This window comes from Jaculus jaculus, chromosome 14, assembly GCF_020740685.1.
Source record: "Jaculus jaculus isolate mJacJac1 chromosome 14, mJacJac1.mat.Y.cur, whole genome shotgun sequence".
NCBI lineage: Eukaryota > Metazoa > Chordata > Mammalia > Rodentia > Dipodidae > Jaculus > Jaculus jaculus.
In genome coordinates, this window is record NC_059115.1 from 68,281,113 (window position 1) to 68,295,446 (window position 14,334).

The 14,334-nt window shown below is 43.0% G+C and overlaps 1 pseudogene; it reads right to left on the reverse strand.

Moving 5' to 3' along the window:
* Positions 1–12,413: 12,413 nt before the first annotated feature.
* LOC101612030 lies at positions 12,414–13,409 on the reverse strand (annotated as a pseudogene).
* Positions 13,410–14,334: the final 925 nt, after the last annotated feature.

Here is a 14,334-nt window from a genome sequence, read left to right on the forward strand (position 1 = left end):
TTGTGGCTTTCTCCAGTCTGGGCAGATCGATGCCCACTCCCCCCATTTCCACTGTCCAGCTCATCAGAACTTGTGATAGCTCATGTCTCCTGTCTTATGACTCCTTATGACTGTGATAGGTAACTCTCCCTTTTGTTTTAAATTCATTTTCTCCGTATTGAGTGGGGTTCCAAGGAAGACAGGGGAGTAAAAAGACACGTTAACCTATGGATTAAACCACAATTTCCCCTGTTACGTGGTTTAACACTAACAAGGCTCAGGGTCCATTGCAGAAGAGGTGGCGGAAAGAATATAAGAGCCAAAGGAAGGGTAGGACTCCTTACAACATGCTCCTCCAGACTCAAAATTGCCTGGATATCCATGACCTCACAGTGCCTGACACTACCTACACAAGACCATCATAATAGGAGGAAAAGATGATGACATCAAAATAAAAGAGAGACTGATTGAGAGGGAGAGGGGATATGATGGAGAGTGGAGTTTCAGAGGGGAAGGTGGGGGGAGGGAGGGCATTACCATGCGATATTGTTTACAATCATGGAAGTTGTTAATAAAAATTTTTAAATTAAAAAAAAGAAAACAACTTGACCTTTTAGAATGAGGAGTTACTTATATTTCCAAAAGTCTAAGAAAAATGATACATTTCCTCTAGATGAAACCACCCTGGCTTACAAACACACAAAATTGTTTTCAGTTGGAAAAAAAATAACAGTGCTACAAGGCTCATTTTATATTAAAAAAAAAAGAGAAGATATTGAGTCTAAGACAGGTCCAGTAAGTACCCTGGGTATTCACAGCTAAGTGGTAGAATTTTGATTCAAACCTATCTTTACTGAGTCTAAAGGCCCTATCATTTCTCAGTACAGAATTCACCTTCCTTATCTGCCTGGAGTAGGCGTCAACAAAGCAGCATCCTGTGATTGTAAGAAGACACATCATTCAGGTCAAGCAAGGTCTAGACCAACACTAAGTCACTCCCAACACTGGCTGCAATATCTGTCTTGATAATTACAAATGGTTTCCTACATGGAGTCTACAATTAGAACACTCATGTGTAAGGATAACATACTTTAGGGGAGGGGGAAATGTAGAATGATTGGGTCACAGAGATATCTTTAAGCAAAGATAATTGATGTAGTTTCAGTTTTAGCCTAAGTGCTAAATAGTGCACAATTAAATCCCTGGGGGGGGGGGGACACAGAACAGAAGACCCAAGTAACCCGCAGTACCTAATTAGACAGGCAGTCGTAGATACAGTCAGCTCGTGGCTCACTCAGAAGAAAAGAAAACCCTATGGGTAGGGAACTCTTCAGTGAAGTCTCCCCTTCAGTGCCCTGCTTCATGGGGAATCCTGAAACACGGTATTCAGACAAACCCACAGAAGGAAGGAGACATCCGTCACTGTTTACGATTGCCTCTTGAGGGCTGGAGGGATGGCTTGGCTGTTAAGGCATTTGCCTGCAAAGCCAAAGGACCCAGGTTCAACTCTCCAGGACACTGCACAAGGGGGCGCACGCATCTAAAGGTCATTTGCAGTGGCTGCAGGCCCTGGCGTGCCCATTCTCTCTCTCTCTCTCTCCCTCTTTCTCTGTCAAATAAATAAATAAAAGTTATATACATATGCTTGCCTCTTGAGTGCCAAGAAGAAGTGACAGTTGAAGGCTCTGTGCTGGGTGAGACACCTCTACCACACCTGCTCGGGCTAAGGGAACATTGCACAGGAGGTGACAGAATGGGTATTAGTGTTGTTCTCTCTGTTGGCAGGAGAAGTTTCTTTTGGAAGATGGCTGGGGAGACTCAAGACTCCTCAAAGTGCTGAAAATAAGAGGCTGTAAGAGCGCTCAGCACTAAGTGAGACAACTCTACCTTGCCCTCCGAGGCCCAGAGAACGTTGCAGAAGAGAAGACAGAAAGACACTATCTTAAACTGGCACGGCTGGTACGAACATGACTTCATGAGAACAACATGTCGGCTTCTGTCACCTACCCAAGCCCTGTGCAAAACGGAGCCCATCCACGTGTTGGCATGGCTGATGGAAGGGATCTACGAGAAAGAAATATCAACAGCCAGGTGCACTGGGTGGCACGTGCATCTAGAGGTCGTATGCAGCGGCTGAGGGCCCTGGCATGCCCATTCTTTCTGTCTCTCCATCTACCTCTTTCTCAAATAAATAAATAAAATAACATAGAAACAAAAGCACTAGATAGAAAGAGGGAGTGGTTTAATGAAATGAGGCAGGTGAGGGCGGACAGAAGAGGGTAATGTGAGGGAGTTATGTTCATGTGTGAAAATTCATAATGAGGGCTGGAGAGATGGCTTAGCGGTTAAGCGCTTGCCTGTGAAGCCTAAGGGCCCCGGTTCGAGGCTTGGTTCCCCAGGTCCCACGTTAGCCAGATGCACAAGGGGGCACACGCGTCTGGAGTTCGTTTGCAGAGGCTGGAAGCCCTGGCGCGCCCATTCTCTCTCTTCCTCTATCTGTCTTTCTCTCTGTGTCTGTCGCTCTCAAATAAAAAAAAAAAAATTCATAATGAAAAAGATTGCCCGTTGACACTCACTGTTTGCACATGCACTTAACTTGCCTGTCTTAAAATGATGTAAAATAAAAGGTACGATGAGTGAAAGATCCTGTAAAAGAAAAGCTTGTGATAGAAGCAGTGGTCACAGGGACTCCAGAAGCAACCAGCTGACCGCTGCACACTTGGGCAAGGGGCGCACACTGCATGGGGAACTCAGTTCTTTCCTGGAGGAAAACAGGCTCGCGAGAGGCAATGGGGCAGCAGCCAGGGCTGTGTGAGGAACTGGTTTGGTCCAGTTTGGTGCTGGGGAAAGACCTCTCAGAAGACCCAGCAGGCTTCCTCTCTGTGTCCTTCCCTCAGGCATTATCTCTCGATCAAAGGCAGTGTGCCCACAGAGACTGTCTGGGGTATAGTCTCCCTGACTCCAGGGAGATATGTATAGTAACATGTCACAGTTGATCAGACCTCCCAGGGAGTCTGGATCTGTTTAGACCTCAGGCTGACCAATCCAGATCCTCTGCCCCCCGGGGCACAGACAGACTCAACTTGGAATTGAAGATAAGCAGACAGATTTCACCACCATGCAATTCTTCTCCAGCACCAACCATCCACTTCTATTCTCTAGATACATGGGTGGGTGACCCTGGCTGTAGGCGTGGTTATGTACCTGGACTGGAGGGAAAAATTAGTCTCCTGAATGAACGTCGTGTCATTTGGAGAGTTATAGGAAAACTGTAAAAAGAGGCAGTTAAAGAGGAAACCAGAGGCGTTACTTCTAGAGGAAGGGCAGCCATGGGAGATGTTTAGAGCCTGGCCTACCACCTCCAGCTGTGGGACAGACATTTGTCCTCTGAAACAGCCATCACCTTCTCTGTGAAATAGGAGTATTAACGTTGCTGTGAGGATTCATAAAATGCATGAAATGTTCCTAACTTAGAGTAAATAAAAAAATTAGATATAGGTGAGACAAATTATTTCAGAATTCTTTTCTTTCCCCTGTATTCTTTCAGGAAATTTGTATTTTGACTGAGTATTCAGAAGTTACGGAATATTTAAGTTTTATTGTATTAGGCAAAGGGGGAGACAAATCATTTCAGGAACCCAAACAGATATCTGCAAATATTCCACGCGCTGAGAAGCATGTATAAATAAATAATCATTCACTGCACCTATTATTCTTACTCTTGTCTTAGCTAGCTTTGACATACATTTATTTTTTTTCTTCTCTCAACATCCCCACCTTATTTTCTCTTTTCTCATCCTTATTACCTCACTATCCTTTTTCTTTTCCCTCCTTTCCTTTTCTCTTGAGTCTCTCCCGTCTCTTTCTCTCCTTTCTACACTTTCCATATTTTTTCCTCAAGAACACTGAATTCTGGAGAATGTAACATAGGCAAAGAAACTCATATATTTTCATAATTACTGTACATTTCCATTTCACAAATAACCTTTTCCTGAAGTCATGTTTTCATCTGAGTAGCAATGTTTTATCTGTTGTAGAGAGCTTTCTGGGGTTTGAGGGATGTGAAACACCCCCCAAATACTTTGTACAGACATCTGTAGTATTAGGTTCCTCTCGACTTTATTCAGACATTGTTGAGAATAAGTTAACCAAATAATAACTAATGCATAATAAATGGGAGTGAGGGAATGGAGCAATGGAAAGCATGAGACAGCAAGACAGTATCAGGGTTTCTAAGACAAGTACAATATATTAGCAAGTAGAAACTAGTCTCAATGAATAAGCAAAGGACAATTGGGGGCCATAAGTTTTTATCCTAAATTTGGAGGACTGTTATTCTTTCTATTGCGCACTATGTATATGTGGTAGAAATAGTTTGAGAAAACATAAACTGGGAAAATAAGCTGAAATGGAATTACCCCAAATGCTGGTGCACAGTTCATATCCTTAAACATAGCCCTGTAATATACATGCAATTGTGCAAATCCGTTCTTCTTCCAACCTTGGTTATTGACCACTTTTCTATGTCAGCAAATAACGACTAGACATGTTTCAAGACACATAAGAGTTCAGAAACTCTGAAGGAAAACGTGAGGCAGAAGGTTGGGCATGGTCTCGTGGTGGGGAGCTTGTGCCAGATCTGAAAGACACTCAGGCTTTACCCGTTAGGGGGCGAGACTTTCTGGAGGGAAGAATGATGGGGAGACTTGCAGGAAAGGGAGAAGTACATAGGTCATGCTTCTCCCAGTGAGGAGACCAGTCTGGCCCAGAAGGACACTAGAGTTGGCCTCTTGGCTTCTTGTGGAGAAAGTGGGGCAGGACTAGGATAAGATGACTCCGCGAAAGGAAAGGCTTGACGTATCCCTCATCTCCTCTGAGAATCACTATAAAGAAATGGCATGAAGATGGGCCCGTGGTCATAAGGAATGCCTTTTCCCATCAAGAGAAGTGTTTCCGCTGGCATGCAGTACTGGGAGAAAAAATAGGTAGGATTTCCCATGAAGAGACTTCTAAAATGAGAGCTCCCTAGGCTCAAGCAAGGAGAATACTGTGGGTACTTGAAATATGCTTGCTTTTCCTTAACTTTTCTTAGTGGTGGGAAATTAATGACGTGCTATGGTCTATAGCAGAGCACAGTCAGCTTGTTGTGAAATTCGGGTCGCCTTCGGCAAATCTTCAAAGTGATCAGAACAAATCGAAGATGAAATCCTCGCGTGGCCTGCTGTTTCCGTCATTCTCAAGAACGTACGTGAGTGAGCAAAGATAGTTTCAACTTTGAGTCAATTAAAATGAAAGAAAAGAAGGCTTGATCAGAAGTGCCCCAGACATAACGTCGAGTTCTTTTCACGCGTTCCATTTGGAATAAAAATACAAATAGCCAGGATTGGGGGAACTAGCTCAGTCAATAAAGCGCTTGCCGTGCAAGATCGAGGACCTGAGTTTGATCCCCGGGGCTCACATAAAATGCAGTGTGTGGCATTAGGTGCCTGTCACCCCAGCACTGGGGAAGCAAAAACAGAGGTTCCCTTGAGCTTGCTAGCTAGCTTTCTAAACTAACTGGTGAGGTCCACACCAATAAGAGACCCTTTCTCAAACAGAACTAGCAGACAGCATGCCTGAGAATCCTCTGCCCTCCGCACACGCATGTGTACATATACTCACGCGCACAAGTGTGCCTACGCACAAACACACATATGTGTACACACACCACACACACACTCGAATATGAATAAGCAAGTGCAGACTAAACAATATCTTTCCTAACCTTTATGTTCTGCTGTTTGTTTTCTTTTTATCTGTTCGCATTTATGTTTGCACAACACAAAACACATTTTACACTATTTACCCTGTTTTTAGTTGATAATAAATAATAAAGATTAGCACTATTTTATGTTAGAATTATTTACATGAATTTATATGCATTGGTTGCAATGTTAAATGTTTCCTTACCGAGGGCTATGGAGGAGAGAGGTTTGAAAAATTACTGAGACTATTATCCAAAATGGGTTTGTATGGTGGTTTGATTCAGGTGTCCCCCATAAACTTAGGTGTCCTGAATGCTAGGTTCCAAGCTATTGGAGATTTGGGAATTAATGCCTCCTGGAGGCAATGTATTGTTGGGGGCATGCTTATGGGTGTTATAGCCATTTTCCCCTTGCCAGTGTTTGGCACACTCTCCTGTTGCTATTGTCTACCTGATGTTGGCCAGGGAATGACGTCCACCCTCTGCTCATGCCATCATTTTCCCTGCCATCATGGAGCTTCCCCCTCGAGCCTGTAAGCTAAAATGAATGTTTTGTCCTACAAGCCACTCTTGGTCAGGTGATTTCTCCCAGCAGAACGAACCTGACGGCAACAGTTTGCATACTTACTCATATTCTGGTTATTTTCTGAATTTGCTAGGAATTTTGGTAATTTAACAGAAAGCCCAATCTGTATTAGTTCAAACAAAAGTGAGAGGTATTTACCTCAGGAATACAAAGGGTACCTGAGAATCGGAGACTTCTCAAGGTGACTGGGGCTCAGTAGAAAGTCTGCGGACAGGTCTAGCCGCGTCACTCATTGGTGCTCTCTTGACCGGCCTGCTCTTTCCAGCTACCTGGCTCTCAGTTCTCACAGAGAAACCCAGGTCAACACTGCTTCTTGTCACCATTTTGGACATCCAGAAAGTTCTTTCTTCTTTCTCCATATTAACTTCTTTTTTTAATATATATTTTGTTTTTATTTATTAATTTGAATGAGAAGCAGATGAGAGAGAGAGAGAGGGAGGGAGAGGGAAAGACAGAGAGAAAGAGAGAGAGAGAATGGGCACGCCAGGGCCTCCAGTCACTGCAAACAAACTCCGGACACATGCGCTCCCTTGTGCATCTGACTTATGTGGGTCCTGGGGAATTGAACCTGGGCCCTTTGGCTTTGCAGGCAAGCACCTTAACCATTAAGGCATCTCTCTAGCCCTCCATGTTAATTTCTTTACCTTATTCTCACCATCCAAGAGGGAAGATAAGGCTGTTTGGTGAGTTCAAAGCAGGTCTGCCCTGGTCCCATCAGCTGTGGGCTGCGCAGTGTTGGAATAGGATGGTGGAGTTCCACAGAGCTCTGGGATTCCTCTGTAGAAAAAGAGGAGATGGCGTAGACTGAGCTGACATTCTACATGGTCCCTGGTGCATATTTTCAACAGTCCTTTCTTAAGAAGCAGAGACAGAGAGAGAGAGAAGGATGGACACAACAGGGTCTCTAGCCTCTGCAAAGGAACTCCAACAACATGCGCCACCTTGAGCATCTGGCTTATGTGGGTCCTAGGGAATTGAACCTGGGTCCTTTGACTTGGCAGGCAAGCACCTTAGCCACTAAGCCATCTCTTCAGTCCCAACAGTACTCTCTTGAAATTAGTAGACTCTTACACATGGAATTAAGGAAATTAAGATTATTTATGCACCCAAAGTAGCTCTGTCCAAAAAGACTTTTTTTCCTCTCTCTCAGTAAGCGGAACTGTGGCATGGAAGCAATCCAAGAGCCTCTTGGGCAGATTGTTTTCATGGGATAGCCTAGCTGGAAGTAGAAATACAGTTAAAGAAACAAAAAATAAAAGTAAACCCAAGGTCTGAGGATGTAGCTCAGTGATAGAGACTGATAGATAGATAGTTTTAAATTTTTTTTGGTTTATTTTTATTTTATTTATTTGAGAGCGACAGACAGAGAAAGAGGCAGAGAGAGAGAGAGAGAGAGAGAGTGGGCGCACCAGGGCCTCCAGCCACTGCAGACGAATTCCAGATGTGTGCGCCCCCTTGTGCATCTGGCTAACATGGGTCCTGGGGAATCGAGCCTCGAACTGGGGTCCTTAGGCTTCACAGGCAAGCGCTTAACTGCTAAGCCATCTCTCCAGCCCGATGGATAGTTTTAACGTAAGCATCACAAACAAAACACCATTTTAACAATAAAAAAGTAAAAAAAAAATAAACCAAATACCCAGTTACATGTGCAATGTGTAATGATTTGTAACAAGAAGAACAAAGACTAGTGTAAAACAAAGGAGAGGTGACATTTAGCAAACTCTGAAGTATAGTTTTGCCCACAGGATGAGTCTATTTTCTGGACTAGCTCCAGGTCCAGACCTTATGCAGTGTTGTGTGGTTCGGGTGTGGCGGTGGAAGCCCAGGGTGAGTCACGCTGATGACAAATAGTGGTTTCTCTTTTGAGTAACTAAGATGAAAGGTCTGCTCAGCAGCTCACCCTGTCTATAGACCTTCTGGATATGCTACAAAAAAAAATGGTTATTAAGCCAGTTGTGGTGGTGTATATCTGTCATCTCAGCACTTGGGAGGCTGAGGTAGAAGGATCAAGAGTTTGAGGCCAGCCTAGGCTACAAAGAAAAAAAGAGAAACAAGAAGAAGAAAAAAAAAAAAAAAACAAACACAGAGAGGAAAAAAGAGCTAGACCAGGGAAATGCCTACTTCAGAAAAAAAAAAAAAAATTCAGGGCTGGAGAGATGGCTTAGCGGTTAAGGGCTTGCCTATGAAGCCTGAGGACCCCAGTTCGAGGCTCGATTCTCCAGGACCCATGTTAGCCAGATGCACAAGGGGGTGCACACATCTGGAGTTTGGTTTGCAGTGGCTGGAGGCCCTGGCATGCCCATTCTCTCTCTATCTATCTGCCTCTTTCTCTCTCTCTCTGTCGCTCTCAAATAAGTAAAAATAAACAAAAAAAATTCAGACAACTCCTTTTTTACTGGGACATAATAGACTCGGTGTAGATAGTAGAAAGAGGATTACTATTTTGATTTCTGTCATAAGATTTTTTTATAATAAAAGTTGATACCTGTAAAACATATTGTCTTGGTAAATTCTAGACAAAAGCAATATATTAAAGAATTCATCTGGTTTCATTAAACACTTGAAGCAAGCCATTTTCTGTGGAGAGGACTGGACTGCTGCATTTTTACATAGGAAACCACCTCAGTAAAAATCTTGTTTGCGAGTGAGAGAAGAATGGAACTTACAGGAAAGCAGCCAGATTTCAAGAACACAGTCAAATCATAACTGTGTGACTCAGTTTCCTGTGTTGCCTTAAGCTCTGAGGGGACACAGTGAAACTATAACTATCCCGGAACCAGAGACTACAGTTGGGTTTGATTCTTTCATTAATAAGTACACATCATCCCAGACTTGTTTTCTTCATTGCTTAACAAATGCTAGAGTTATTTCAAATAACTAACCATTTTATCTGCAGAGACACAAACCCAAACAGATTTCTCAATCAAGTTTATATTTCCTCAAAAAAAAATCCTGGGAATGAGCACACCCGGGTAAATTCTGGCTGCTAGCTTGTGCAAGAATGTGGCCTGGATCAGAGCTCTCCTAAGGCACCGCTCAGCTGAGAAGGTTTGGAATGTGGGCAGATCTAGAGCATCCATTCATTGAGCAGAATGTTGCTTCTAACTTGGAATTTAGTCCAAACATGTTTTGCTCCACCCACAAGGCAATTTCCAGTTTGAAATAATCTATATATTTGACAGTAATCAACACAGTTTAATAATTGCACCTAGCATCTATGGCATGATTATCAAACACAAGACAGTGTGCCAAGTGCTAATGCGACCCTTCCTTCAGTCATTGGAAGGGCTCTAGTAGTAGATGCTCAGTTTTATTAGCCTCGGGTAATAGATAAAGGAACTGAGGTCCAAAGTGATGAAGTAGTTCACTCAAGAAAACACAATGGGGTGCTGTAGAGATGGCTTAGCAGCTAAAGGCATTTGCCTGCAAAGCTGAAGGATCCTGGTTCGACTCTCCAGGACCCATGTAAGCCAGATGTACATCTCTCTTCTACTTTCATGTCAAGTATGAACAATTATGCAATGGTTTTCTCATATGAGAAAATAATGCAATATTTGCCTAAGTTATTTAACTTAAAATATTCTCTAGTTTTATCCTTTTTTCCTATAAATGTCATAATTTTATTCTTTGGGGCTGAATAAAACTGCACTATATATATGTGTGTGTGTATATTTATACATATATATATATATATATATACATAGATTATACATGTAGATATGTATATTTATACATTTGTATATATATATGTATATATGTGTAGGTACATAAGTATATATAAAAATCACATTTTCTGGTTTTTTGTTTTTTTTGGTTTTTCGAGGTTGGGTCTCACTCTAGCTCAGGCTGACCTGGAATTCACTATGTACTCTGAGATTGACCATGAACTCACAGTGATCCTCCTACCTCTACCTCCCAAATGCTGCGATTAAAGGAGTGCACCACCACGCCGGCTTAAAATCACATTTTCTTGATTCATTCATCTATTGATGGGCAACCAGGGTGATTCCATATCATGGTTATTGTGAATAATGCAGCAATAAACATAGATAAGCAAGTGTCTCTGTGGTATGTTGTCTTTGATTCCTGTATTAAATATTACTTTGTTCATGGTTTTATTCAAATTCCTAACAAATCAATTTAAGGAAAGATTTTATTTTTGGTTTGTGATTTGAAAAACTATAGTTCATCATGATGGGGAAAGTATGGTGGCAAGAATGTAAGAATTGGGGGCTGGAGAGATGGCTTAGTGGTTAAGCGCTTGCCTGTGAAGTCTAAGGACCCTGGTTCAAGGCTCGATTCCCCAGGACCCACGTTAGCCAGATGCACAAGGGGCCGCACGCGTCTGGAGTTCGTTTGCAGTGGCTGGAAGCCCTGGCGTGCCCATTCTCTCTCTGTCTCTCTATCTGCCTCCCTCTCTGTCACTCTCAAATAAATAAATAAAAATGAACAAAAAAAATTTAAAAAAAAGAATGTAAGAATTGGGACAGGGGCATATTGTGTCTCCAGTCAAAAAGGAGAGAGAGAGAAAGAGAGAGAGAGATGAATGGTTAACTGGTTTCTTCCTTTTACCCTTTTATCCAGTCCAAGACTCCAGCTCAAAGGATGGTGCCACCCACATTTCAAGTGACTCTTCAAACCTCACTTAAACCTTTCTAGGAGCAGACATACTTAGATGATTCCAAAGTCAGTCAAGTTGACAATGAAAATCAGCCATCGCAGGAACAAGGAGATAGATAGCACAGTCAGTAACGTGTTTGCCCTATGACTGAGAGGACCGAAGTTCGATCCCTAGAAGTCACGTGAAAATGCCGTGTGTGTGGCAGCATGCACCTGAAATCCCACCACTGGGGAGGCAAGACAGATGGACAGATGGACACCTGGGGCTCGTGGGACAGCCAGTGTAACCAAACTGATGATCCCTAAGCCAATGAGAGAATCTGTCTCAAATAGAGGTGGAGGGCTGGAGACATAGATCAGTGGTTAAGCGCTTGCCTGTGAAGCCTAAGGACCCCGGTTCGAGGCTCAATTCCCCAGGACCCACGTTAGCCAGATGCACAAGGGGGCGCACGCGTCTGGAGTTCGTTTGCAGAGGCTGGAAGCCCTGTTGCGCCCATTCTCTCTCTCTCTCTCTGCCTCTTTCTCTCTCTGTCTGTCGCTCTGAAATAAATAAATAAAAATAAACAAAAATTTAAAAAAAGAGGTGGATAGCATGCTTGACGAATGGTACCCAAAGTTGCCCTCTGGCTTCCCCATACATATGAACGCACACACACATCACACACACATGCAAGAAGTAAAGATTAGCTACTATAGGCATGTGACCATGAGTCGTACAGCAATTGTATTTTCAGTTTATTTTTAAGAAACATCCATACTGATTTCCATTGTGGCTATGCTACACGATGCCTCAGGATCACCTGATATATTTTCTTCCCAGCCCAAGAGTGCATCATTTCTGCAGGGGATGCTGCCTATTACTGGAGAATAGAATCAGCATTGGAGGGCTGTCCAGGTGCTCAGTGAGCCTTGTGAGCACACAAAACTGAAAACACAGGTATAGACAATATGCCATGTGGACATTTATTGTAGCTGTGATTAATGCTGTATCTGTATTAAGATTAACATGACTTCATTTGTTTGTCAGTTCTGCCTCCAAAAATTCAAAATCTGGATCCTACCCACTGCTGCCCTTTATTTATTTGTTCAAGCCCGGCATAAACAGAATTTTTAAAAAATTCCAGTGAAAAATAAAATTTATCAGAAATAGTATAGAGATTTCTTTCTTTTCTTTTCTTTTTCTTTATAGTTTTTATATGTTCAATGTTGTAATATCTAACCAAAACAATGCCTTTTAAAATTACCTTTTATAAACCAGGCAAGTGCTCAATTACTGAACCACATCTCCTTCCCTGAAGTTATCTACTTCTTTTTACAATAATTTTCTTAAGAAAAGATACAGTTTTATTTAATAATTTGAAGAGACCAAAGTTAAAGAATTTTCCATAGTGGTGCTATATTAACTATTAATAACATTTTCATTCTATCTTCCTTCCTTCCTTCTTTCCTTCCCTCCCTCCTTCCATTTGTTTTTAAAGAAACTGTTTATTTCCACCTTTCGTGAGTCTGTAAAACAGCTTGAGCAGTAGCAGCTGCAGACCAGTCCTCAGTGGCTAGCTGGGCACTCCAGTCTTTTCTTGGGCACCTGCACGTCTTCTGACGAGTCAGCCACCTCAGGCTATGTGGCAGTAAGCTCGGGAGCTGGCACGTCTGTTCTCCCTGGAACCCCTCCTTGGGCACAACCTTCTCGTATCCTCACAGCAGCTGGGCATGGTGGTGCACACCTGTAATCCCAGCATTTGGGAGGCAAAGGTAGGGATTCGTGGTGAGTTTGAGGCCAGCCTGAGACTACAGAATGAATTCCAGGTCAGCCTGGGTGAGAGTGAGACCTTACCTTGAAACAAACAAACAAACAAACAAAAACTCCATCTCCTCGGGATCTCTGCAAAAGCAGAGATCGGACATGACCTCCCAGGGGTACAGTGCCATGCATGTACAGGACTTCCTGAGCCAGCATCCACCACATCAGACCCACTGAGCGAGCTCCCTTGTTGTTTCACAGGCTGGCAATGTCCACATACTGCAGAGGAGTCTGCGTTACACAGAGCCATGGTAGGCAGGTGGCTATAGAATGCCTCAGTGAGAGGCTGGCGGTCAGGCCTGAGGTCAGTCGCCTCCAGGAGATGCTGCTCTCAGAAGGCTGCCTGCATCTGGTTAGTGAAGGTCCCAGGGGTGAAGTGGCCAGCAATGGGAGTGGCTCCTGTGGCAGGGGCAAACTTAAGCCGGACATGCTGGCCTGTGTTCCTGGAGGAGATGACACGGACATTGGCAGGGTTCTTGACAGCAACAATGGCCCGAGCAGGCAGCGAAGCTTTCCCCAGGTTCTCCTCAGACCTACATGTCGACGCCATCACTTTTCCTTTTGTAAAGGTTTTGCTCCACCTGGAAGTCAAGGTGGATGCCACCCAAATGGGTTTCTGCTGCAAGGAATTTGAAGACATCCTCCTCCTTCATTTGCAGGATGTCAAGGGCTCTGGGCATTGTGTTGTTAGCTTCTCTTTTAAGTTATGTTAGGAATCAACTATGCCAATGCAACACAGACTCCCTAAGTGGGTAGCATGGAGAAGCCCTCGTTCTCTTTCTATATGACATCTGTAGATGCACAACCACATAGGTGTCTCTATAAGTTTAACACTCTTATTCGTAGTTGTAAATACAAATCTTTCTTAAGAAAGAAGCAATACTGTCAATTGTGGCTCTACAGAAGATCTATAAACAAACCTATAGCCCATTATTTGGAAGCTCTTTTGCTTCCTTTTGATTGAATTTTATATTGCCATTACATATCTTTACCCTCACTCTAAAAAAGTCTGACAATATCACAGTGATAAAATGTCTAAGGGTTCTCTAAGCCACCTCAATCTTCATGTGTTTCATATTATTTTAGAGTCCTAAATTTATTTATTTATTTATTTCCTTTTTTTTTTTTTGGTTTTTTGAGGTAGGGTCTCACTGTGGTCCAGGCTGACCTGGAATTAACTCTGTAGTCTCAGGGTGGCCTTGAACTCACGGCGATCCTCCTACCTCTGCCTCCCGAGTGCTGAGATTAAAGGCGTGCACCACCACACCCAGCTCTAGAGTCCTAAATTTCTTTTCACCATTATGCCTACATCAGGTTACCAAGGGGCCAAGGGGAAATATTTACAAATGTGTTCTAAGAAGCTGCATTCACTTTCTGATAGACAGTATTATTAAAAGTGGAACACAGGAATGCTGGTAAGCCGCATTCCAGGAAGGCAGTTTGAATTTGTGGTTACATGGGGAGCTCCGGAGAGAAAACTCTCTGAGTAGCTGTGTGAAAGTACTGGACTGACTGGGACAAATGGTTTGATTTTTCTGTCCCTTTTCAGTTGGGAAATAGAACTGATATTGTATGATTGCTATGAACAAGAACTGAGAAAATAAA